This window comes from Stenella coeruleoalba (genome assembly GCF_951394435.1).
Source record: "Stenella coeruleoalba genome assembly, contig: scaffold_84, whole genome shotgun sequence".
NCBI lineage: Eukaryota > Metazoa > Chordata > Mammalia > Artiodactyla > Delphinidae > Stenella > Stenella coeruleoalba.
In genome coordinates this window covers 76,198-101,277 of record NW_027646246.1, presented here as the reverse complement: position 1 = coordinate 101,277, position 25,080 = coordinate 76,198, and the positions used below count along the sequence as shown (strand labels likewise).

At 43.8% G+C, this 25,080-nt stretch overlaps 1 long non-coding RNA gene across 6 annotated transcripts in view; it reads right to left on the bottom strand.

Moving 5' to 3' along the window:
- The window catches only part of LOC307181240, a 1,005,010-nt gene extending 1,001,825 nt beyond the window's left edge, over positions 1-3,185 (bottom strand). For 4 of the 6 annotated variants that reach the window (XR_013826197.1, XR_013826198.1, XR_013826199.1 and 1 more), the window contains exon 1: positions 2,962-3,185. This is a non-coding gene — a long non-coding RNA (uncharacterized lncRNA). The remainder of the gene's footprint in view (positions 1-2,961) is intronic. The other 2 variants (XR_013826201.1, XR_013826202.1) reach the window with 1 other exon arrangement.
- Positions 3,186-25,080: the final 21,895 nt, after the last annotated feature.

The window sequence follows — 25,080 nt, the reverse complement described above, 5'->3', positions numbered from 1 at the left end:
GGAGGTAGACTGGAATTGCATTGAAAGCATAGGAAAAGAGGCAGAACGTCCACAATGATGCACTTGGCCAAAAAGGGCGCATGCATTTTTTCCTGAATATATTCAGGAAAAAACGCATGCGCCCTTTTTGGCCAACCAAGCAAGCTTGCAAAGGAAATCTGCACTACAATGAAGTCTCACTTCCCCCCGGTCAAAAGGGCCATCTGAAAAAAGTGTAAAATCCAGAAAGAGAGGACAGGCCATGGAGAACTGGGAGCCTTGTTATGCTGATGGGCGGGATGTAAATTGCCAACAGACACTTGGGAGAAGTGTATGGTGTTTCCTGAAACATCTAAAAAACAAAGCAACAGAGCCTAGGGCACTGCCACTTATGGTCCTATAGCTTAGGGAAATTAAAATCAAAAAGACACAGCCACCCCAAAGTTTGGGACGCCTCTGTTTACAAGAACCTCGTTTACAGTACAAGTTCAACATCGCAGAAAGTGAAAAATGGATAAAGAAGTTGTGGTATTTACTTACAAAGCAATATCACTCAGCAATGAAATCTGTGTCATCAGGCCCTTAGCAGCACAATGAGTGGATTCAGGTACGATGATTCTAACTGAAATATGTCACACAGAAAAAGAAACATCATAAGATATCACTAATACACGGAATGTAAACTTGGCTACACAGGAACTGAATTCCAAAACAGAACAGGGTCTCAAATTTAGAAAACCAACTTATGCTTGCTTAAGGGTAAAGGTGAGTTGGGGTGCTGCATAAAACCAGAGATTGAAATGAGCACAGATAAAGTTCCTTAAGCCAAATATGGAATAGACAAGAGCTACTCCTTGCTCAACGAAATGGACTCAACACCGCATATTAAACGCCTAAGAATGTACCTGACTAGTAAGTATCGGAAAACCTATGGATTGCTATGTCTCCAAAAGAGAATCAAGCATGTGTACAGGGGCATAAACGCAGCAGTGATAGGATTGGAGAGGTTCGGTGAGCAAATGAAGACCCTTTGAAGTCATATTGCATGGTACGCATTACACGGGTCTCAACTCTCCAGGTTTAAGGTATTCTTCCTTCAGCTAAAACATGCATGTGGAACCTAGAGTATGATCAACCATGTGATCGGGAGACGTGTTCAAATATGTCTCAGTTTTCCTCCCCTGGAACTCGGGTGCAACATTCCAGACGCTTTACTAACACTCTCCCGACTTGGAGAGTCAGTCCCTTTAACCTCCTGTTTGGCCCAGTTTGCAATTTCTGCGGAAGATGAACAGGAATAGCGAGAACCAATGAGGGACTAGCTGGAGGTGTCTGGACGGGCAAATTTAACTCTCATTTCCCACCAGGAAGAGGAATTAACCAAAGGCTCAGCATGTCGGGCCGGAACCAGATTAGGGCCTGAAGCCATCCTGCGGTGTTGCGGCCAGGTCACAAGAAAGCGAGTTGAAGAAAGGAGCTCAGGGGCACTGTAATTCACAAACCTGCAGAGTTATAAATGAGAGCTATCGTCCAAAAATAGACTGAAGTAAGGCTGCCAAGAGGACTTGAAAGCGGGGCAGAATTGCAGGAAACCGATTTCAGGAGGTAGACTGGAATTGCATTGAAAGCATAGGAAAAGAGGCAGAACGTCCACAATGATGCACTTGGCCAAAAAGGGCGTATGCGTTTTTTCCTGAATATATTCAGGAAAAAACGCATACGCCCTTTTTGGCCAACCAAGCAAGCTTGCAAAGGAAATCTGCACTACAATGAAGTCTCACTTCCCCCCGGTCAAAAGGGCCATCTGAAAAAAGTGTAAAATCCAGAAAGACAAGACAGGCCATGGAGAACTGGGAGCCTTGTTATGCTGATTGGCGGGATGTAAATTGCCAACAACCACTCCGGAGAAGTGTATGGTGTTTCCTGAAACATCTAAAAAACAAAGCAACAGAGCCTAGGGAACTTCCACTTATGGTCCTATAGCTTAGGGAAATTAAATTCAAAAAGACACAGCCACCCCAAAGTTTGGAACGGCTCTGTTTACAAGAACCTCGTTTACAGTACAAGTTCAACATCGCAGAAAGTGAAAAATGGATAAAGAACTTGTCGTACTTACGTACAATGCAGTATCACTCAGCAATGAAATCTGTGTCATCAGGCCCGTAGCAGCATAATGAGTGGATTCAGGTACGATGATTCTAACTGAAATAAGTCACACAGAAAAAGAAACATCATAAGATATCACTAATACACGGATTGTAAACTTGGCTACACAGGAACTGCATTCCAAAACAGAACAGGGTCTCAAATTTAGAAAACCAACTTATGCTTGCTTAAGGGGAAAGGTGAGTTGGGGTGCTACATAAAACCAGAGATTGAAATGAGCACAGATAAAGTTCCTTAAGCCAAATATGGAATAGACAAGAGCTACTCCTTGCTCAACGAAATGGACTCAACACCCCATATTAAACGCCTAAGAATGTACCTGACTAGTAAGTATCTTAAAACCTATGGATTGCTATGTCTGCAAAAGAGAATCAAGCGTGTGTACAGGGGCATAAACGCAGCAGTGATAGGATTGGAGAGGTTCGGTGAGCAAATGAAGACCCTTTGAAGTCATATTGCATGGTACCCATTCCACGGGTCTCAACTCTCCAGGTTTAAGGTATTCTTCCTTCAGCTAAAACATGCATGTGGAACCTAGAGTATGATCAACCATGTGATCGGGAGACGTGTTCAAATATGTCTCAGTTTTCCTCCCCTGGTACTCGGGTGCAACATTCCAGACGCTTTACTAACACTCTTCCGACTTGGAGAATCAGTCCCTTTAACCTCCTGTTTGGCCCAGTTTGCAATTTCTGTGGAAGATGAACAGGAATAGTGAGAACCAATGAGAGACTAGCTGGAGGTGTCTGGACGGGCAAATTTAACTCTCATTTCCCACCAGGATGAGGAATTAACCAAAGGCTCAGCGTGCCGTGCCGGAACCAGATTAGGGCCTGAATCCATCCTGCGGTGTTGCGGCCAGGTCACAAGAAAGCGAGTTGAAGAAAGGAGCTCAGGGGCACTGTAATTCACAAACCTGCAGAGTTATAAATGACAGCTATCATCCAAAAATAGACTGAAGTAAGGCTGCCAAGAGGACTTGAAAGCGGGGCAGAATTGCAGGAAACCGATTTCAGGAGGTAGACTGGAATTGCATTGAAAGCATAGGAAAAGAGGCAGAACGTCCACAATGATGCACTTGGCCAAAAAGGGCGCATGCATTTTTTCCTGAATATATTCAGGAAAAAACGCATGCGCCCTTTTTGACCAACCAAGCAAGCTTGCAAAGGAAATCTGCACTACAATGAAGTCTCACTTCCCCCCGGTCAAAAGGGCCATCTGAGAAAAGTGTAAAATCCAGAAAGAGAGGACAGGCCATGGAGAACTGGGAGCCTTGTTATGCTGATGGGCGGGATGTAAATTGCCAACAGACACTCCGGAGAAGTGTATGGTGTTTCCTGAAACATCTAAAAAACAAAGCAACAGAGCCTAGGGCACTGCCACTTATGGTCCTATAGCTTAGGGAAATTAAAATCAAAAAGACACAGCCACCCCAAAGTTTGGGACGCCTCTGTTTACAAGAACCTCGTTTACAGTACAAGTTCAACATCGCAGAAAGTGAAAAATGGATAAAGAAGTTGTGGTATTTACTTACAAAGCAATATCACTCAGCAATGAAATCTATGTCATCAGGCCCTTAGCATCACAATGAGTGGATTCAGGTATGATGATTCTACCTGAAATAAGTCACACAGAAAAAGAAACATCATAAGATATCAGTAATACACGGAATGTAAACTTGGCTACACAGGAACTGAATTACAGAACAGAACAGGGACTCAAATTTAGAAAACCAACTTATGCTTGCTTAAGGGTAAAGGTGAGTTGGGGTGCTGCATAAAACCAGAGATTGAAATGAGCACAGATAAAGTTCCTTAAGTCAAATATGGAATAGACAAGAGCTACTCCTTGCTCAACGAAATGGACTCAACACCGCATATTAAACGCCTAAGAATGTACCTGACTAGTAAGTATCTTAAAACCTATGGATTGCTATGTCTCCGAAAGAGAATCAAGCATGTGTACAGGGGCATAAACGCAGCAGTGATAGGATTGGAGAGGTTCGGTGAGCAAATGAAGACCCTTTGAAGTCATATTGCATGGTTCGCATTACACGGGTCTCAACTCTCCAGGTTTAAGGTATTCTTCCTTCAGCTAAAACATGCATGTGGAACCTAGAGTATGATCAACCATGTGATCGGGAGACGTGTTCAAATATGTCTCAGTTTTCCTCCCCTGGTACTCGGGTGCAACATTCCAGACGCTTTACTAACACTCTTCCGACTTGGAGAATCAGTCCCTTTAACCTCCTGTTTGGCCCAGTTTGCAATTTCTGTGGAAGATGAACAGGAATAGTGAGAACCAATGAGAGACTAGCTGGAGGTGTCTGGACGGGCAAATTTAACTCTCATTTCCCACCAGGATGAGGAATTAACCAAAGGCTCAGCGTGCCGTGCCGGAACCAGATTAGGGCCTGAATCCATCCTGCGGTGTTGCGGCCAGGTCACAAGAAAGCGAGTTGAAGAAAGGAGCTCAGGGGCACTGTAATTCACAAACCTGCAGAGTTATAAATGACAGCTATCATCCAAAAATAGACTGAAGTAAGGCTGCCAAGAGGACTTGAAAGCGGGGCAGAATTGCAGGAAACCGATTTCAGGAGGTAGACTGGAATTGCATTGAAAGCATAGGAAAAGAGGCAGAACGTCCACAATGATGCACTTGGCCAAAAAGGGCGCATGCATTTTTTCCTGAATATATTCAGGAAAAAACGCATGCGCCCTTTTTGGCCAACCAAGCAAGCTTGCAAAGGAAATCTGCACTACAATGAAGTCTCACTTCCCCCCGGTCAAAAGGGCCATCTGAAAAAAGTGTAAAATCCAGAAAGAGAGGACAGGCCATGGAGAACTGGGAGCCTTGTTATGCTGATGGGCGGGATGTAAATTGCCAACAGACACTTGGGAGAAGTGTATGGTGTTTCCTGAAACATCTAAAAAACAAAGCAACAGAGCCTAGGGCACTGCCACTTATGGTCCTATAGCTTAGGGAAATTAAAATCAAAAAGACACAGCCACCCCAAAGTTTGGGACGCCTCTGTTTACAAGAACCTCGTTTACAGTACAAGTTCAACATCGCAGAAAGTGAAAAATGGATAAAGAAGTTGTGGTATTTACTTACAAAGCAATATCACTCAGCAATGAAATCTATGTCATCAGGCCCTTAGCATCACAATGAGTGGATTCAGGTATGATGATTCTACCTGAAATAAGTCACACAGAAAAAGAAACATCATAAGATATCAGTAATACACGGAATGTAAACTTGGCTACACAGGAACTGAATTACAGAACAGAACAGGGACTCAAATTTAGAAAACCAACTTATGCTTGCTTAAGGGTAAAGGTGAGTTGGGGTGCTGCATAAAACCAGAGATTGAAATGAGCACAGATAAAGTTCCTTAAGTCAAATATGGAATAGACAAGAGCTACTCCTTGCTCAACGAAATGGACTCAACACCGCATATTAAACGCCTAAGAATGTACCTGACTAGTCAGTATCTTAAAACCTATGGATTGCTATGTCTCCGAAAGAGAATCAAGCATGTGTACAGGGGCATAAACGCAGCAGTGATAGGATTGGAGAGGTTCGGTGAGCAAATGAAGACCCTTTGAAGTCATATTGCATGGTTCGCATTACACGGGTCTCAACTCTCCAGGTTTAAGGTATTCTTCCTTCAGCTAAAACATGCATGTGGAACCCAAGTATGATCAACCATGTGATCGGGAGACGTGTTCAAATATGTCTCAGTTTTCCTCCCCTGGTACTCGGGTGCAACATTCCAGACGCTTTACTAACACTCTCCCGACATGGAGAGTCAGTCCCTTTAACCTCCTGTTTGGCCCAGTTTGCAATTTCTGCGGAAGATGAACAGGAATAGCGAGAACCAATGAGAGACTAGCTGGAGGTGTCTGGACGGGCAAATTTAACTCTCATTTCCCACCAGGAAGAGGAATTAACCAAAGGCTCAGCATGCCGGGCCGGAACCAGATTAGGGCCTGAAGCCATCCTGCGGTGTTGCGGCCAGGTCACAAGAAAGCGAGTTGAAGAAAGGAGCTCAGGGGCACTGTAATTCACAAACCTGCAGAGTTATAAATGACAGCTATCGTCCAAAAATAGACTGAAGTAAGGCTGCCAAGAGGACTTGAAAGCGGGGCAGAATTGCAGGAAACCGATTTCAGGAGGTAGACTGGAATTGCATTGAAAGCATAGGAAAAGAGGCAGAACGTCCACAATGATGCACTTGGCCAAAAAGGGCGTATGCGTTTTTTCCTGAATATATTCAGGAAAAAACGCATACGCCCTTTTTGGCCAACCAAGCAAGCTTGCAAAGGAAATCTGCACTACAATGAAGTCTCACTTCCCCCCGGTCAAAAGGGCCATCTGAAAAAAGTGTAAAATCCAGAAAGACAAGACAGGCCATGGAGAACTGGGAGCCTTGTTATGCTGATGGGCGGGATGTAAATTGCCAACAACCACTCGGGAGAAGTGTATGGTGTTTCCTGAAACATGTAAAAAACAAAGCAACAGAACCTAGGGCACTTCCACTTATGGTCCTATAGCTTAGGGAAATTAAAATCAAAAAGACACAGCCACCCCAAAGTTTGGGACGCCTCTGTTTACAAGAACCTCGTTTACAGTACAAGTTCAACATCGCAGAAAGTGAAAAATGGATAAAGAAGTTGTGGTATTTACTTACAAAGCAATATCACTCAGCAATGAAATCTGTGTCATCAGGCCCTTAGCAGCACAATGAGTGGATTCAGGTACGATGATTCTAACTGAAATATGTCACACAGAAAAAGAAACATCATAAGATATCACTAATACACGGAATGTAAACTTGGCTACACAGGAACTGAATTCCAAAACAGAACAGGGTCTCAAATTTAGAAAACCAACTTATGCTTGCTTAAGGGTAAAGGTGAGTTGGGGTGCTGCATAAAACCAGAGATTGAAATGAGCACAGATAAAGTTCCTTAAGCCAAATATGGAATAGACAAGAGCTACTCCTTGCTCAACGAAATGGACTCAACACCGCATATTAAACGCCTAAGAATGTACCTGACTAGTAAGTATCGGAAAACCTATGGATTGCTATGTCTCCAAAAGAGAATCAAGCATGTGTACAGGGGCATAAACGCAGCAGTGATAGGATTGGAGAGGTTCGGTGAGCAAATGAAGACCCTTTGAAGTCATATTGCATGGTACGCATTACACGGGTCTCAACTCTCCAGGTTTAAGGTATTCTTCCTTCAGCTAAAACATGCATGTGGAACCTAGAGTATGATCAACCATGTGATCGGGAGACGTGTTCAAGTATGTCTCAGTTTTCCTCCCCTGGAACTCGGGTGCAACATTCCAGACGCTTTACTAACACTCTCCCGACTTGGAGAGTCAGTCCCTTTAACCTCCTGTTTGGCCCAGTTTGCAATTTCTGCGGAAGATGAACAGGAATAGCGAGAACCAATGAGGGACTAGCTGGAGGTGTCTGGACGGGCAAATTTAACTCTCATTTCCCACCAGGAAGAGGAATTAACCAAAGGCTCAGCATGCCGGGCCGGAACCAGATTAGGGCCTGAAGCCATCCTGCGGTGTTGCGGCCAGGTCACAAGAAAGCGAGTTGAAGAAAGGAGCTCAGGGGCACTGTAATTCACAAACCTGCAGAGTTATAAATGACAGCTATCGTCCAAAAATAGACTGAAGTAAGGCTGCCAAGAGGACTTGAAAGCGGGGCAGAATTGCAGGAAACCGATTTCAGGAGGTAGACTGGAATTGCATTGAAAGCATAGGAAAAGAGGCAGAACGTCCACAATGATGCACTTGGCCAAAAAGGGCGTATGCGTTTTTTCCTGAATATATTCAGGAAAAAACGCATACGCCCTTTTTGGCCAACCAAGCAAGCTTGCAAAGGAAATCTGCACTACAATGAAGTCTCACTTCCCCCCGGTCAAAAGGGCCATCTGAAAAAAGTGTAAAATCCAGAAAGACAAGACAGGCCATGGAGAACTGGGAGCCTTGTTATGCTGATTGGCGGGATGTAAATTGCCAACAACCACTCCGGAGAAGTGTATGGTGTTTCCTGAAACATCTAAAAAACAAAGCAACAGAGCCTAGGGAACTTCCACTTATGGTCCTATAGCTTAGGGAAATTAAATTCAAAAAGACACAGCCACCCCAAAGTTTGGAACGGCTCTGTTTACAAGAACCTCGTTTACAGTACAAGTTCAACATCGCAGAAAGTGAAAAATGGATAAAGAACTTGTCGTACTTACGTACAATGCAGTATCACTCAGCAATGAAATCTGTGTCATCAGGCCCGTAGCAGCATAATGAGTGGATTCAGGTACGATGATTCTAACTGAAATAAGTCACACAGAAAAAGAAACATCATAAGATATCACTAATACACGGAATGTAAACTTGGCTACACAGGAACTGCATTCCAAAACAGAACAGGGTCTCAAATTTAGAAAACCAACTTATGCTTGCTTAAGGGGAAAGGTGAGTTGGGGTGCTGCATAAAACCAGAGATTGAAATGAGCACAGATAAAGTTCCTTAAGTCAAATATGGAATAGACAAGAGCTACTCCTTGCTCAACGAAATGGACTCAACACCGCATATTAAACGCCTTAGAATGTACCTGACTAGTAAGTATCGGAAAACCTATGGATTGCTATGTCTCCAAAAGAGAATCAAGCATGTGTACAGGGGCATAAACGCAGCAGTGATAGGATTGGAGAGGTTCGGTGAGCAAATGAAGACCCTTTGAAGTCATATTGCATGGTACCCATTCCACGGGTTTCAACTACCCAGGTTTAAGGTATTCTTCCTTCAGCTAAAACATGCATGTGGAACCTAGAGTATGATCAACCATGTGATCGGGAGACGTGTTCTAATATGTCAGTTTTCGTACCCTGGTACTCGGGTGCAACATTCCAGACGCTTTACTAACACTCTCCCGACTTGGAGAGTCAGTCCCTTTAACCTCCTGTTTGGCCCAGTTTGCAATTTCTGCGGAAGATGAACAGGAATAGCAAGAACCAATGAGAGGCTAGCTGGAGGTGTCTGGACGGGCAAATTTAACTCTCATTTCCCACCAGGAAGAGGAAATAACCAAAGGCTCAGCGTGCCGTACCGGAACCAGATTAGGGCCTGAAGCCATCCTGCGGTGTTGCGGCCAGCTCAAAAGAAAGCGAGTTGAAGAAAGGAGCTCAGGGGCACTGTAATTCACAAACCTGCAGAGTTATAAATGACAGCTATCGTCCAAAAATAGACTGAAGTAAGGCTGCCAAGAGGACTTGAAAGCGGGGCAGAATTGCAGGAAACCGATTTCAGGAGGTAGACTGGAATTGCATTGAAAGCATAGGAAAAGAGGCAGAACGTCCACAATGATGCACTTGGCCAAAAAGGGCGTATGCGTTTTTTCCTGAATATATTCAGGAAAAAACGCATATGCCCTTTTTGGCCAACCAAGCAAGCTTGCAAAGGAAATCTGCACTACAATGAAGTCTCACTTCCCCCCGGTCAAAAGGGCCATCTGAAAAAAGTGTAAAATCCAGAAAGGCAGGACAGGCCATGGACAACTGGGAGCCTTGTTATGCTGATGGGCGGGATGTAAATTGCCAACAGACACTGGGGAGAAGTGTATGGTGTTTCCTGAAACATCTAAAAAACAAAGCAACAGAGCCTAGGGCACTGCCACTTATGGTCCTATAGCTTAGGGAAATTAAAATCAAAAAGACACAGCCACCCCAAAGTTTGGAACGGCTCTGTTTACAAGAACCTCGTTTACAGTACAAGTTCAACATCCCAGATAGTGAAAAATGGATAAAGAAGTTGTGGTATTTACTTACAAAGCAATATCACTCAGCAATGAAATCTATGTCATCAGGCCCTTAGCATCACAATGAGTGGATTCAGGTATGATGATTCTAACTGAAATAAGTCACACAGAAAAAGAAACATCATAAGATATCAGTAATACACGGAATGTAAACTTGGCTACACAGGAACTGAATTACAGAACAGAACAGGGTCTCAAATTTAGAAAACCAACTTATGCTTGCTTAAGGGGAAAGGTGAGTTGGGGTGCTGCATAAAACCAGAGATTGAAATGAGCACAGATAAAGTTCCTTAAGTCAAATATGGAATAGACAAGAGCTACTCCTTGCTCAACGAAATGGACTCAACACCGCATATTAAACGCCTAAGAATGTACCTGACTAGTAAGTATCGTAAAACCTATGGATTGCTATGTCTCCAAAAGAGAATCAAGCATGTGTACAGGGGCATAAACGCAGCAGTGATAGGATTGGAGAGGTTCGGTGAGCAAATGAAGACCCTTTGAAGTCATATTGCATGGTACCCATTACACGGGTCTCAACTCTCCAGGTTTAAGGTATTCTTCCTTCAGCTAAAACATGCATGTGGAACCCAAGTATGATCAACCATGTGAACGGGAGACGTGTTCAAATATGTCTCAGTTTTCCTCCCTTGGTACTCGGGTGCAACATTCCAGACGCTTTACTAACACTCTCCCCACTTGGAGAGTCAGCGCCTTTAAACTCCTGTTTGGCCCAGTTTGCAATTTCTGCGGAAGATGAACAGGAATAGCGAGAACCAATGAGAGACTAGCTGGAGGTGTCTGGACGGGCAAATTTAACTCTCATTTCCCACCAGGAAGAGGAAATAACCAAAGGCTCAGCGTGCCGTGCCGGAACCAGATTAGGGCCTGAAGCCATCCTGCGGTGTTGCGGCCAGGTCACAAGAAAGCGAGTTGAAGAAAGGAGCTCAGGGGCACTGTAATTCACAAACCTGCAGAGTTATAAATGACAGCTATCGTCCAAAAATAGACTGAAGTAAGGCTGCCAAGAGGACTTGAAAGCGGGGCAGAATTGCAGCAAACCGATTTCAGGAGGTAGACTGGAATTGCATTGAAAGCATAGGAAAAGAGGCAGAACGTCCACAATGATGCACTTGGCCAAAAAGGGCGTATGCGTTTTTTCCTGAATATATTCAGGAAAAAACGCATACGCCCTTTTTGGCCAACCAAGCAAGCTTGCAAAGGAAATCTGCACTACAATGAAGTCTCACTTCCCCCCGGTCAAAAGGGCCATCTGAAAAAAGTGTAAAATCCAGAAAGGCAGGACAGGCCATGGACAACTGGGAGCCTTGTTATGCTGATGGGCGGGATGTAAATTGCCAACAGACACTCAGGAGAAGTGTATGGTGTTTCCTGAAACATCTAAAAAACAAAGCAACAGAGCCTAGGGCACTGCCACTTATGGTCCTATAGCTTAGGGAAATTAAAATCAAAAAGACACAGCCACCCCAAACTTTCGAACGGCTCTGTTTACAAGAACCTCGTTTACAGTACAAGTTCAACATCGCAGAAAGTGAAAAATGGATAAAGAAGTTGTGGTATTTACTTACAAAGCAATATCACTCAGCAATGAAATCTGTGTCATCAGGCCCGTAGCAGCACAATGAGTGGATTCAGGTATGATGATTCTAACTGAAATAAGACACACAGAAAAGAAACATCATAAGATATCAGTAATACACGGAATGTAAACTTGGCTATACAGGAACTGAATTACAGAACAGAACAGGGTCTCAAATTTAGAAAACCAACTTATGCTTGCTTAAGGGTAAAGGTGAGTTGGGGTGCTGCATAAAACCAGAGATTGAAATGAGCACAGATAAAGTTCCTTAAGTCAAATATGGAATAGACAAGAGCTACTCCTTGCTCAACGAAATGGACTCAACACCGCATATTAAACGCCTAAGAATGTACCTGACTAGTAAGTATCTTAAAACCTATGGATTGCTATGTCTCCGAAAGAGAATCAAGCATGTGTACAGGGGCATAAACGCAGCAGTGATAGGATTGGAGAGGTTCGGTGAGCAAATGAAGACCCTTTGAAGTCATATTGCATGGTACCCATTACACGGGTCTCAACTCTCCAGGTTTAAGGTATTCTTCCTTCAGCTAAAACATGCATGTGGAACCCAAGTATGATCAACCATGTGAACGGGAGACGTGTTCAAATATGTCTCAGTTTTCGTACCCTGGTACGCGGGTGCAACATTCCAGACGCTTTACTAACACTCTCCCGACTTGGAGAGTCAGTCCCTTTAACCTCCTGTTTGTCCCAGTTTGCAATTTCTGCGGAAGATGAACAGGAATAGCGAGAACCAATGAGAGACTAGCTGGAGGTGTCTGGACGGGCAAATTTAACTCTCATTTCCCACCAGGAAGAGGAAATAACCAAAGGCTCAGCGTGCCGTGCCGGAACCAGATTAGGGCCTGAAGCCATCCTGCGGTGTTGCGGCCAGGTCACAAGAAAGCGAGTTGAAGAAAGGAGCTCAGGGGCACTGTAATTCACAAACCTGCAGAGTTATAAATGACAGCTATCGTCCAAAAATAGACTGAAGTAAGGCTGCCAAGAGGACTTGAAAGCGGGGCAGAATTGCAGGAATCCGATTTCAGGAGGTAGACTGGAATTGCATTGAAAGCATAGGAAAAGAGGCAGAACGTCCACAATGATGCACTTGGCCAAAAAGGGCGTATGCGTTTTTTCCTGAATATATTCAGGAAAAAACGCATACGCCCTTTTTGGCCAACCAAGCAAGCTTGCAAAGGAAATCTGCACTACAATGAAGTCTCACTTCCCCCTGGTCAAAAGGGCCATCTGAAAAAAGTGTAAAATCCAGAAAGGCAGGACAGGCCATGGAGAACTGGGAGCCTTGTTATGCTGATGGGCGGGATGTAAATTGCCAACAACCACTCGAGAGAAGGGTATGGTGTTTCCTGAAACATCTAAAAAACAAAGCAACAGAACCTAGGGCACTTCCACTTATGGTCCTATAGCTTAGGGAAATTAAAATCAAAAAGACACAGCCACCCCAAAGTTTGGAACGGCTCCGTTTACAAGAACCTCGTTTACAGTACAAGTTCAACATCGCAGAAAGTGAAAAATGGATAAAGAAGTTGTGGTATTTACTTACAAAGCAATATCACTCAGCAATGAAATCTGTGTCATCAGGCCCGTAGCAGCACAATGAGTGGATTCAGGTATGATGATTCTAACTGAAGTAAGTCACACAGAAAAAGAAACATCATAAGATATCACTAATACATGGAATGTAAACTTGGCTACACAGGAACTGAATTCCAAACAGAACAGGGTCTCAAATTTAGAAAACCAACTTATGCTTGCTTAAGGGTAAAGGGGAGTTGGGGTGCTGCATAAAACCAGAGATTGAAATGAGCACAGATAAAGTTCCTTAAGTCAAATATGGAATAGACAAGAGCTACTCCTTGCTCAACGAAATGGACTCAACACCGCATATTAAATGCCTAAGAATGTACCTGACTAGTAAGTATCTTAAAAACCTATGGATTGCTATGTCTCCGAAAGAGAATCAAGCATGTGTACAGGGGCATAAACGCAGCAGTGATAGGATTGGAGAGGTTCGGTGAGCAAATGAAGACCCTTTGAAGTCATATTGCATGGTACCCATTACACGGGTCTTAACTCTCCAGGTTTAAGGTATTCTTCCTTCAACTAAAACATGCATGTGGAACCCAAGTATGATCAACCATGTGAACGGGAGACGTGTTCAAATATGTCTCAGTTTTCCTCCCCTGGTACTCGGGTGCAACATTCCAGACGCTTTACTAACACTCTCCCCACTTGGAGAGTCAGCGCCTTTAACCTCCTGTTTGGCCCAGTTTGCAATTTCTGCGGAAGATGAACAGGAATAGCGAGAACCAATGAGAGACTAGCTGAAGGTGTCTGGACGGGCAAATTTAACTCTCATTTCCCACCAGGAAAAGGAAATAACCAAAGGCTCAGCGTGCCGTGCCGGAACCAGATTAGGGTCTGAAGCCATCCTGCGGTGTTGCTGCCAGGTCACAAGAAAGCAAGTTGAAGAAAGGAGCTCAGGGGCACTGTAATTCACAAACCTGCAGAGTTATAAATGACAGCTATCGTCCAAAAATAGACTGAAGAAAGGCTGCCAAGAGGACTTGAAAGCAGGGCAGAATTGCAGGAAACCGATTTCAGGAGGTAGACTGGAATTGCATTGAAAGCATAGGAAAAGAGGCAGAACGTCCACAATGATGCACTTGGCCAAAAAGGGCGTATGCATTTTTTCCTGAATATATTCAGGAAAAAACGCATACGCCCTTTTTGGCCAACCAAGCAAGCTTGCAAAGGAAATCTGCACTACAATGAAGTCTCACTTCCCCCCGGTCAAAAGGGCCATCTGAAAAAAGTGTAAAATCCAGAAAGGCAGGACAGGCCATGGAGAACTGGGAGTCTTGTTATGCTGATGGGCGGGATGTAAAAACGCATATGCCCTTTTTGGCCAACCAAGCAAGCTTGCAAAGGAAATCTGCACTACAATGAAGTCTCACTTCCCCCAGGTCAAAAGGACCATCTGAAAAACGTGTAAAATCCAGAAAGGCAGGACAGGCCATGGAGAACTGGGAGCCTTGTTATGCTGATGGGCGGGATGTAAATTGTCAACAACCACTCAGGAGAAGTGTATGGTGTTTCCTGAAACATGTAAAAAACAAAGCAACAGAACCTAGGGCACTTCCACTTATGGTCCTATAGCTTAGGGAAATTAAAATCAAAAAGACACAGCCACCCCAAAGTTTGGAACGGCTCTGTTTACAAGAACCTCGTTTACAGTACAAGTTCAACATCGCAGAAAGTGAAAAATGGATAAAGAAGTTGTGGTATTTACTTACAAAGCAATATCACTCAGCAATGAAATCTGTGTCATCAGGCCCTTAGCAGCACAATGAGTGGATTCAGGTATGATGATTCTAACTGAAATAAGTCACACAGAAAAAGAAACATCATAAGATATCAGTAATACACGGAATGTAAACTTGGCTACACAGGAACTGAATTACAGAACAGAACAGGGTCTCAAATTTAGAAAACCAACTTATGCTTGCTTAAGGGTAAAGGTGAGTTGGGGTGCTGCATAAAACCAGAGATTGAAATGAGCACAGATAAAGTTCCTTAGGCCAAATATGGAATAGACAAGAGCTACTCCTTGCTCAACGAAATGGACTCAACACCGCATATTAAACGCCTAAGAATGTACCTGACTAGTAAGTATCTTAAAACCTATAGATTGCTATGTCTCCGAAAGAGAATCAAGCATGTGTACAGGGGCATAAACGCAGCAGTGATAGGATTCGAGAGGTTCGGTGAGCAAATGAAGACCCTTTGAAGTCATATTGCATGGTACCCATTCCACGGGTTTCAACTACCCAGGTTTTAGGTATTCTTCCTTCAGCTAAAACATGCATGTGGAACCCAGAGTATGATCAACCATGTGATCGGGAGACGTGTTCAAATATGTCTCAGTTTTCCTCCCCTGGTACTCGGGTGCAACATTCCAGACGCTTTACTAACACTCTCCCCACTTGGAGAGTCAGCGCCTTTAACCTCCTGTTTGGCACAGTTTGCAATTTCTGCGGAAGATGAACAGGAATAGTGAGAACCAATGAGAGGCTAGCTGGAGGTGTCTGGACGGGCAAATTTAACTCTCATTTCCCACCATGAGGAGGAAATAACCAAAGGCTCAGCGTGCCGTGCCAGAACCAGATTAGGGCCTGAAGCCATCCTGCGGTGTTGCGGCCAGGTCACAAGAAAGCGAGTTGAAGAAAGGAGCTCAGGGGCACTGTAATTCACAAACCTGCAGAGTTATAAATGACAGCTATCGTCCAAAAATAGACTGAAGTAAGGCTGCCAAGAGGACTTGAAAGCGGGGCAGAATTGCAGGAAACCGATTTCAGGAGGTAGACTGGAATTGCATTGAAAGCATAGGAAAAGAGGCAGAACGTCCACAATGATGCACTTGGCCAAAAAGGGCGTATGTGTTTTTTCCTGAATATATTCAGGAAAAAACGCATACGCCCTTTTTGGCCAACCAAGCAAGCTTGCAAAGGAAATCTGCACTACAATGAAGTCTCACTTCCCCCCGGTCAAAAGGGCCATCTGAAAAAAGTGTAAAATCCAGAAAGGCTGGACAGGCCATGGAGAACTGGGAGCCTTGTTATGCTGATGGGCGGGATGTAAATTGCCAACAGACACTCGGGAGAAGTGTATGGTGTTTCCTGAAACATCTAAAAAACAAAGCAACAGAGCCTAGGGCACTGCCACTTATGGTCCTATAGCTTAGGGAAATTAAAATAAAAAAGACACAGCCACCCCAAAGTTTGGGACGTCTCTGTTTACAAGAACCTCGTTTACAGTACAAGTTCAACATCGCAGAAAGTGAAAAATGGATAAAGAAGTTGTGGTATTTACTTACAAAGCAATATCACTCAGCAATGAAATCTATGTCATCAGGCCCTTAGCATCACAATGAGTGGATTCAGGTATGATGATTCTAACTGAAATATGTCACACAGAAAAAGAAACATCATAAGATATCAGTAATACACGGAATGGAAACTTGGCTACACAGGAACTGAATTACAGAACAGAACAGGGTCTCAAATTTAGAAAACCAACTTATGCTTGCTTAAGGGTAAAGGTGAGTTGGGGTGCTGCATAAAACCAGAGATTGAAATGAGCACAGATAAAGTTCCTTAAGTCAAATATGGAATAGACAAGAGCTACTCCTTGCTCAACAAAATGGACTCAACACCGCATATTAAACGCCTAAGAATGTACCTGACTAGTAAGTATCGTAAAACCTATGGATTTCTATGTCTCCAAAAGAGAATCAAGCATGTGTACAGGGGCATAAACGCAGCAGTGATAGGATTGGAGAGGTTCGGTGAGCAAATGAAGACCCTTTGAAGTCATATTGCATGGTACCCATTACACGGGTCTCAACTCTCCAGGTTTAAGGTATTCTTCCTTCAGCTAAAACATGCATGTGGAACCCAAGTATGATCAACCATGTGAACGGGAGACGTGTTCAAATATGTCTCAGTTTTCCTCCCCTGGTACTCGGGTGCAACATTCCAGACGCTTTACTAACACTCTCCCCACTTGGAGAGTCAGTGCCTTTAACCTCCTGTTTGGCCCAGTTTGCAATTTCTGCGGAAGATGAACAGGAATAGCGAGAACCAATGAGAGGCTAGCTGGAGGTGTCTGGACGGGCAAATTTAACTCTCATTTCCCACCAGGAAGAGGAAATAAACAAAGGCTCAGCGTGCCGTACCGGAACCAGATTAGGGCCTGAAGCCATCCTGCGGTGTTGCGGCCAGCTCAAAAGAAAGCGAGTTGAAGAAAGGAGCTCAGGGGCACTGTAATTCACAAATCTGCAGAGTTATAAATGACAGCTATCGTCCAAAAATAGACTGAAGTAAGGCTGCCAAGAGGACTTGAAAGCGGGGCAGAATTGCAGGAAACCGATTTCAGGAGGTACACTAGAATTGCATTGAAAGCATAGGAAAAGAGGCAGAACGTCCACAATGATGCACTTGGCCAAAAAGGGCGTATGCGTTTTTTCCTGAATATATTCAGGAAAAAACGCATACGCCCTTTTTGGCCAACCAAGCAAGCTTGCAAAGGAAATCTGCACTACAATGAAGTCTCACTTCCCCCCGGTCAAAAGGGCCATCTGAAAAAAGTGTAAAATCCAGAAAGGCAGGACAGGCCATGGACAACTGGGAGCCTTGTTATGCTGATGGGCGGGATGTAAATTGCCAACAACCACTCGGGAGAAGTGTATGGTGTTTCCTGAAACATCTAAAAAACAAAGCAACAGAACCTAGGGCACTTCCACTTATGGTCCTATAGCTTAGGGAAATTCAAATCAAAAAGACACAGCCACCCCAAAGTTTGGAACGGCTCCGTTTACAAGAACCTCGTTTACAGTACAAGTTCAACATCGCAGAAAGTGAAAAATGGATAAAGAAGTTGTGGTATTTACTTACAAAGCAATATCACTCAGCAATGAAATCTGTGTCATGAGGCCTTTAGCAGCACAATGAGTGGATTCAGGTATGATGATTCTAACTGAAATAAGTCACACAGAAAAAGAAACATCATAAGATATCAGTAATACACGGAATGTAAACTTGGCTACACAGGAACTGACTTACAGAACAGAACAGGGTCTCAAATTTAGAAAAACAACTTATGCTTGCTTAAGGGTAAAGGTGAGTTGGGGTGCTGCATAAAACCAGAGATTGAAATGAGCACAGATAAAGTTCCTTAAGCCAAATATGGAATAGACAAGAGCTACTCCTTGCTCAACGAAATGGACTCAACACCCCATATTAAACGCCTAAGAATGTACCTGACTAGTAAGTATCTTAAAACCTATGGATTGCTATGTCTCCGAAAGAGAATCAAGCATGTGTACAGGGGCATAAACGCAGCAGTGATAGGATTGGAGAGGTTCGGTGAGCAAATGAAGACCCTTTGAAGTCATATTGCATGGTACCCATTCCACGGGTTTCAACTACCCAGGTTTAAGGTATTCTTCCTTCAGCTAAAACATGCATGTGGAACCTAGAGTATGATCAACCATGTGATCGGGAGACGTGTTCAAATATGTCTCAGTTTTCCTCCCCTGGTACTCGGGTGCAACATTCCAGACGCTTTACTAACACTCTCCCCACTTGGAGAGTCAGTCCCTTTAACCTCCTGTTTGGCCCAGTTTGCAATTTAGGCGGAAGATGAACAGGAATAGCGAGAACCAATGAGAGGCTAGCTGGAGGTATCTGGACGGGCAAATTTAACTCTCATTTCCCACCAGGAAGAGGAATTAACCAAAGGCTCAGCGTGCCGTGCCGGAACCAGATTAGGGCCTGAAGCCATCCTGCGGTGTTGCGGCCAGGTCACAAGAAAGCGAGTTGAAGAAAGGAGCTCAGGGGCACTGTAATTCACAAACCTGCAGAGTTATAAATGACAGCTATCGTCCAAAAATAGACTGAAGTAAGGCTGCCAAGAGGACTTGAAAGCGGGGCAGAATTGCAGGAATCCGATTTCAGGAGGTAGACTGGAATTGCATAGAAAGCATAGGAAAAGAGGCAGAACGTCCACAATGATGCACTTGGCCAAAAAGGGCGTATGCGTTTTTTCCTGAATATATTCAGGAAAAAACGCATACGCCCTTTTTGGCCAACCAAGCAAGCTTGCAAAGGAAATCTGCACTACAATGAAGTCTCACTTCCCCCCGGTCAAAAGGGCCATCTGAAAAAAGTGTAAAATCCAGAAAGGCAGGACAGGCCATGGAGAACTGGGAGCCTTGTTATACTGATGGGCGGGATGTAAATTGCCAACAGACACTCGGGAGAAGTGTATGGTGTTTCCTGAAACATCTAAAAAACAAAGCAACAGAACCTAGGGCACTTCCATTTATGGTCCTATAGCTTAGGGAAATTAAAATCAAAAAGACACAGCCACCCCAAAATTTGGGACGCCTGTGTTTACAAGAACCTCGTTTACAGTACAAGTTCAACATCGCAGAAAGTGAAAAATGGATAAAGAATTTGTGGTATTTACTTACAAACCAATATCACTCAGCAATGAAATCTATGTCATCAGGCCCTTAGCATCACAATGAGTGGATTCAGGTATGATGATTCTAACTGAAATAAGTCACACAGAAAAAGAAACATCATAAGATATCAGTAATACACGGAATGTAAACTTGGCTACACAGGAACTGAATTACAGAACAGAACAGGTTCTCAAATTTAGAAAACCAACTTATGCTTGCTTAAGGGTAAAGGTGAGTTGGGGTGCTGCATAAAACCAGAGATTGAAATGAGCACAGATAAAGTTCCTTAAGTCAAATATGGAATAGACAAGAGCTACTCCTTGCTCAACGAAATGGACTCAACACCGCATATTAAACGCCTAAGAATGTACCTGACTAGTAAGTATCGTAAAACCTATGGATTGCTATGTCTCCGAAAGAGAATCAAGCATGTGTACAGGGGCATAAACGCAGCAGTGATAGGATTGGAGAGGTTCGGTGAGCAAATGAAGACCCTTTGAAGTCATATTGCATGGTACCCATTACACGGGTCTCAACTCTCCAGGTTTAAGGTATTCTTCTTTCAGCTAAAACATGCATGTGGAACCCAAGTATGATCAACCATGTGAACGGGAGACGTGTTCAAATATGTCTCAGTTTTCCTCCCCTGGTACTCGGGTGCAACATTCCAGACGCTTTACTAACACTCTCCCCACTTGGAGAGTCAGCGCCTTTAACCTCCTGTTTGGCCCAGTTTGCAATTTCTACGGAAGATGAACAGGAATAGCGAGAACCAATGAGAGACTAGCTGGAGGTGTCTGGACGGGCAAATTTAACTCTCATTTCCCACCAGGAAGAGGAAATAACCAAAGGCTCAGCGTGCCGTGCCGGAACCAGATTAGGGCCTGAAGCCATCCTGCGGTGTTGCGGCCAGGTCACAAGAAAGCAAGTTGAAGAAAGGAGCTCAGGGGCACTGTAATTCACAAACCTGCAGAGTTATAAATGACAGCTATCGTCCAAAAATAGACTGAAGTAAGGCTGCCAAGAGGACTTGAAAGTGGGGCAGAATTGCAGGAAACCGATTTCAGGAGGTAGACTGGAATTGCATTGAAAGCATAGGAAAAGAGGCAGAACGTCCACAATGATGCACTTGGCCAAAAAGGGCGTATGCGTTTTTTCCTGAATATATTCAGGAAAAAACGCATACGCCCTTTTTGGCCAACCAAGCAAGCTTGCAAAGGAAATCTGCACTACAATGAAGTCTCACTTCCCCCCGGTCAAAAGGGCCATCTGAAAAAAGTGTAAAATCCAGAAAGGCAGGACAGGCCATGGAGAACTGGGAGCCTTGTTATACTGATGGGCGGGATGTAAATTGCCAACAGACACTCGGGAGAAGTGTATGGTGTTTCCTGAAACATCTAAAAAACAAAGCAACAGAGCCTAGGGCAATGCCACTTATGGTCCTATAGCTTAGGGAAATTAAAATCAAAAAGACACAGCCACCCCAAAGTTTGGAACGGCTCTGTTTACAAGAACCTCGTTTACAGTACAAGTTCAACATCGCAGAAAGTGAAAAATGGATAAAGAATTTGTGGTATTTACTTACAAAGCAATATCACTCAGCAATGAAATCTGTGTCATCAGGCCCTTAGCAGCACAATGTGTGGATTCAGGTATGATGATTCTAACTGAAATAAGTCACACAGAAAAAGAAACATCATAGGATATCAGTAATACACGGAATGGAAACTTGGCTACACAGGAACTGAATTACAGAACAGAACAGGGTCTCAAATTTAGAAAACCAACTTATTCTTGCTTAAGGGTAAAGGTGAGTTGGGGTGCTGCATAAAACCAGAGATTGAAATGAGCACAGATAAAGTTCCTTAAGCCAAATATGGAATAGACAAGAGCTACTCCTTGCTCAACGAAATGGACTCAACACCCCATATTAAACGCCTAACAATGTACCTGACAAGTAAGTATCTTAAAACCTATGGATTGCTATGTCTCCGAAAGAGAATCAAGCATGTGTACAGGGGCATAAACGCAGCAGTGATAGGATTGGAGAGTTCGGTGAGCAAATGAAGACCCTTTGAAGTCATATTGCATGGTACCCATTCCACAGGTTTCAACTACCCAGTTTTAAGGTATTCTTCCTTCAGCTAAAACATGCATGTGGAACCTAGAGTATGATCAACCATGTGATCGGGAGACGTGTTCAAATATGTCTCAGTTTTCCTCCCCTGGTACTCGGGTGCAACATTCCAGACGCTTTACTAACACTCTCCCCACTTGGAGAGTCAGTCCCTTTAACCTCCTGTTTGGCCCAGTTTGCAATTTCTGCGGAAGATGAACAGGAATAGCGAGAACCAATGAGAGGCTAGCTGGAGGTGTCTGGACGGGCAAATTTAACTCTCATTTCCCACCAGGAAGAGGAATTAGCCAAAGGCTCAGCGTGCCGGGCCAGAACCAGATTAGGGCCTGAAGCCATCCTGCGGTGTTGTGGCCAGGTCACAAGAAAGCGAGTTGAAGAAAGGAGCTCAGGGGCACTGTAATTCACAAACCTGCAGAGTTATAAATGACAGCTATCGTCCAAAAATAGACTGAAGTAAGGCTGCCAAGAGGACTTGAAAGCGGGGCAGAATTGCAGGAAACCGATTTCAGGAGGTAGACTGGAATTGCATTGAAAGCATAGGAAAAGAGGCAGAACGTCCACAATGATGCACTTGGCCAAAAAGGGCGTATGCGTTTTTTCCTGAATATATTCAGGAAAAAACGCATACGCCCTTTTTGGCCAACCAAGCAAGCTTGCAAAGGAAATCTGCACTACAATGAAGTCTCACTTCCCCCCGGTCAAAAGGGCCATCTGAAAAAAGTGTAAAATCCAGAAAGGCAGGACAGGCCATGGAGAACTGGGAGCCTTGTTATGCTGATGGGCGGGATGTAAATTGCCAACAGACACTCGGGAGAAGTGTATGGTGTTTCCTGAAACATCTAAAAAACAAAGCAACAGAGCCTAGGGCACTGCCACTTATGCTCCTATAGCTTAGGGAAATTAAAATCAAAAAGACACAGCCACCCCAAAGTTTGGGACGCCTCTGTTTACAAGAACCTCGTTTACAGTACAAGTTCAACATCGCAGAAAGTGAAAAATGGATAAAGAAGTTGTGGTATTTACTTACAAAGCAATATCACTCAGCAATGAAATCTGTGTCATCAGGCCCTTAGCAGCACAATGAGTGGATTCAGGTATGATGATTCTAACTGAAATAAGTCACACAGAAAAAGAAACATCATAAGATATCAGTAATACAGGGAATGTAAACTTGGCTACACAGGAACTGAATTACAGAACAGAACAGGGTCTCAAATTTAGAAAACCAACTTATTCTTGCTTAAGGGTAAAGGTGAGTTGGGGTGCTGCATAAAACCAGAGATTGCAATGAGCACAGATAAAGTTCCTTAAGCCAAATATGGAATAGACAAGAGCTACTCCTTGCTCAACGAAATGGACTCAACACCCCATATTAAACGCCTAAGAATGTTCCTGACCAGTAAGTATCTTAAAACCTATGGATTGCTATGTCTCCGAAAGAGAATCAAGCATGTGTACAGGGGCATAAACGCAGCAGTGATAGGATTGGAGAGTTTCGGTGAGCAAATGAAGACCCTTTGAAGTCATATTGCATGGCACCCATTCCACGGGTTTCAACTACCCAGGTTTAAGGTATTCTTCCTTCAGCTAAAACATGCATGTGGAACCTAGAGTATGATCAACCATGTGATCGGGAGACGTGTTCAAATATGTCTCAGTTTTCCTCCCCTAGTACTCGGGTGCAACATTCCAGACGCTTTACTAACACTCTCCCGACTTGGAGAGTCAGTCCCTTTAACCTCCTGTTTGGCCCAGTTTGCAATTTCTGCGGAAGATGAACAGGAATAGCGAGAACCAATGAGAGACTAGCTGGAGGTGTCTGGACGGGCAAATTTAACTCTCATTTCCCACCAGGAAGAGGCATTAACCAAAGGCTCAGCGTGCCGTGCCGGAACCAGATTAGGGCCTGAAGCCATCCTGCGGTGTTGCGGCCAGGTTACAAGAAAGCGAGTTGAAGAAAGGAGCTCAGGGGCACTGTAATTCACAAACCTGCAGAGTTATAAATGACAGCTATCGTCCAAAAATAGACTGAAGTAAGGCTGCCAAGAGGACTTGAAAGCGGGGCAGAATTGCAGGAAACCGATTTCAGGAGGTAGACTGGAATTGCATTGAAAGCATAGGAAAAGAGGCAGAACGTCCACAATGATGCACTTGGCCAAAAAGGGCGTATGCGTTTTTTCCTGAATATATTCAGGAAAAAACGCATACGCCCTTTTTGGCCAACCAAGCAAGCTTGCAAAGGAAATCTGCACTACAATGAAGTCTCACTTCCCCCCGGTCAAAAGGGCCATCTGAAAAAAGTGTAAAATCCAGAAAGGCAACAGGCCATTGAGAACTGGGAGCCTTGTTATGCTGATGGGCGGGATGTAAATTGCCAACAGACACTTGGGAGAAGTGTATGGTGTTTCCTGAAACATCTAAAAAACAAAGCAACAGAGCCTAGGGCACTTCCACTTATGGTCCTATAGCTTAGGGAAATTAAAATCAAAAAGACACAGCCACCCCAAAGTTTGGAACGGCTCTGTTTACAAGAACCTCGTTTACAGTACAAGTTCAACATCGCAGAAAGTGAAAAATGGATAAAGAACTTGTGGTACTTACGTACAATGCAGTATCACTCAGCAATGAAATCTATGTCATCAGGCCCGTAGCAGCATAATGAGTAGATTCAGGTACGATGATTCTAACTGAAATAAGTCACACAGAAAAAGAAACATCATAAGATATCAGTTATACACGGAATGTAAACTTGGCTACACAGGAACTGAATTCCAAAACAGAACAGGGTCTCAAATTTAGAAAACCAACTTATTCTTGCTTAAGGGGAAAGGTGAGTTGGGGTGCTGCAAGAAACCAGAGATTGAAATGAGCACAGATAAAGTTCCTTAAGCCAAATATGGTATAGACAAGAGCTACTCCTTGCTCAACGAAATGGACTCAACACCGCATATTAAACGCCTAAGAATGTACCTGACTAGTAAGTATCTTAAAACCTATGGATTGCTATGTCTCCGAAAGAGAATCAAGCATGTGTACAGGGGCATAAACGCAGCAGTGATAGGATTGGAGAGGTTCGGTGAGCAAATGAAGACCCTTTGAAGTCATATTGCATGGTACCCATTCCACGGGTTTCAACTACCCAGGTTTTAGGTATTCTTCCTTCAGCTAAAACATGCATGTGGAACCCAGAGTATGATCAACCATGTGATCGGGAGACGTGTTCAAATATGTCTCAGTTTTCCTCCCCTGGTACTCGGGTGCAACATTCCAGACGCTTTACTAACACTCTCCCCACTTGGAGAGT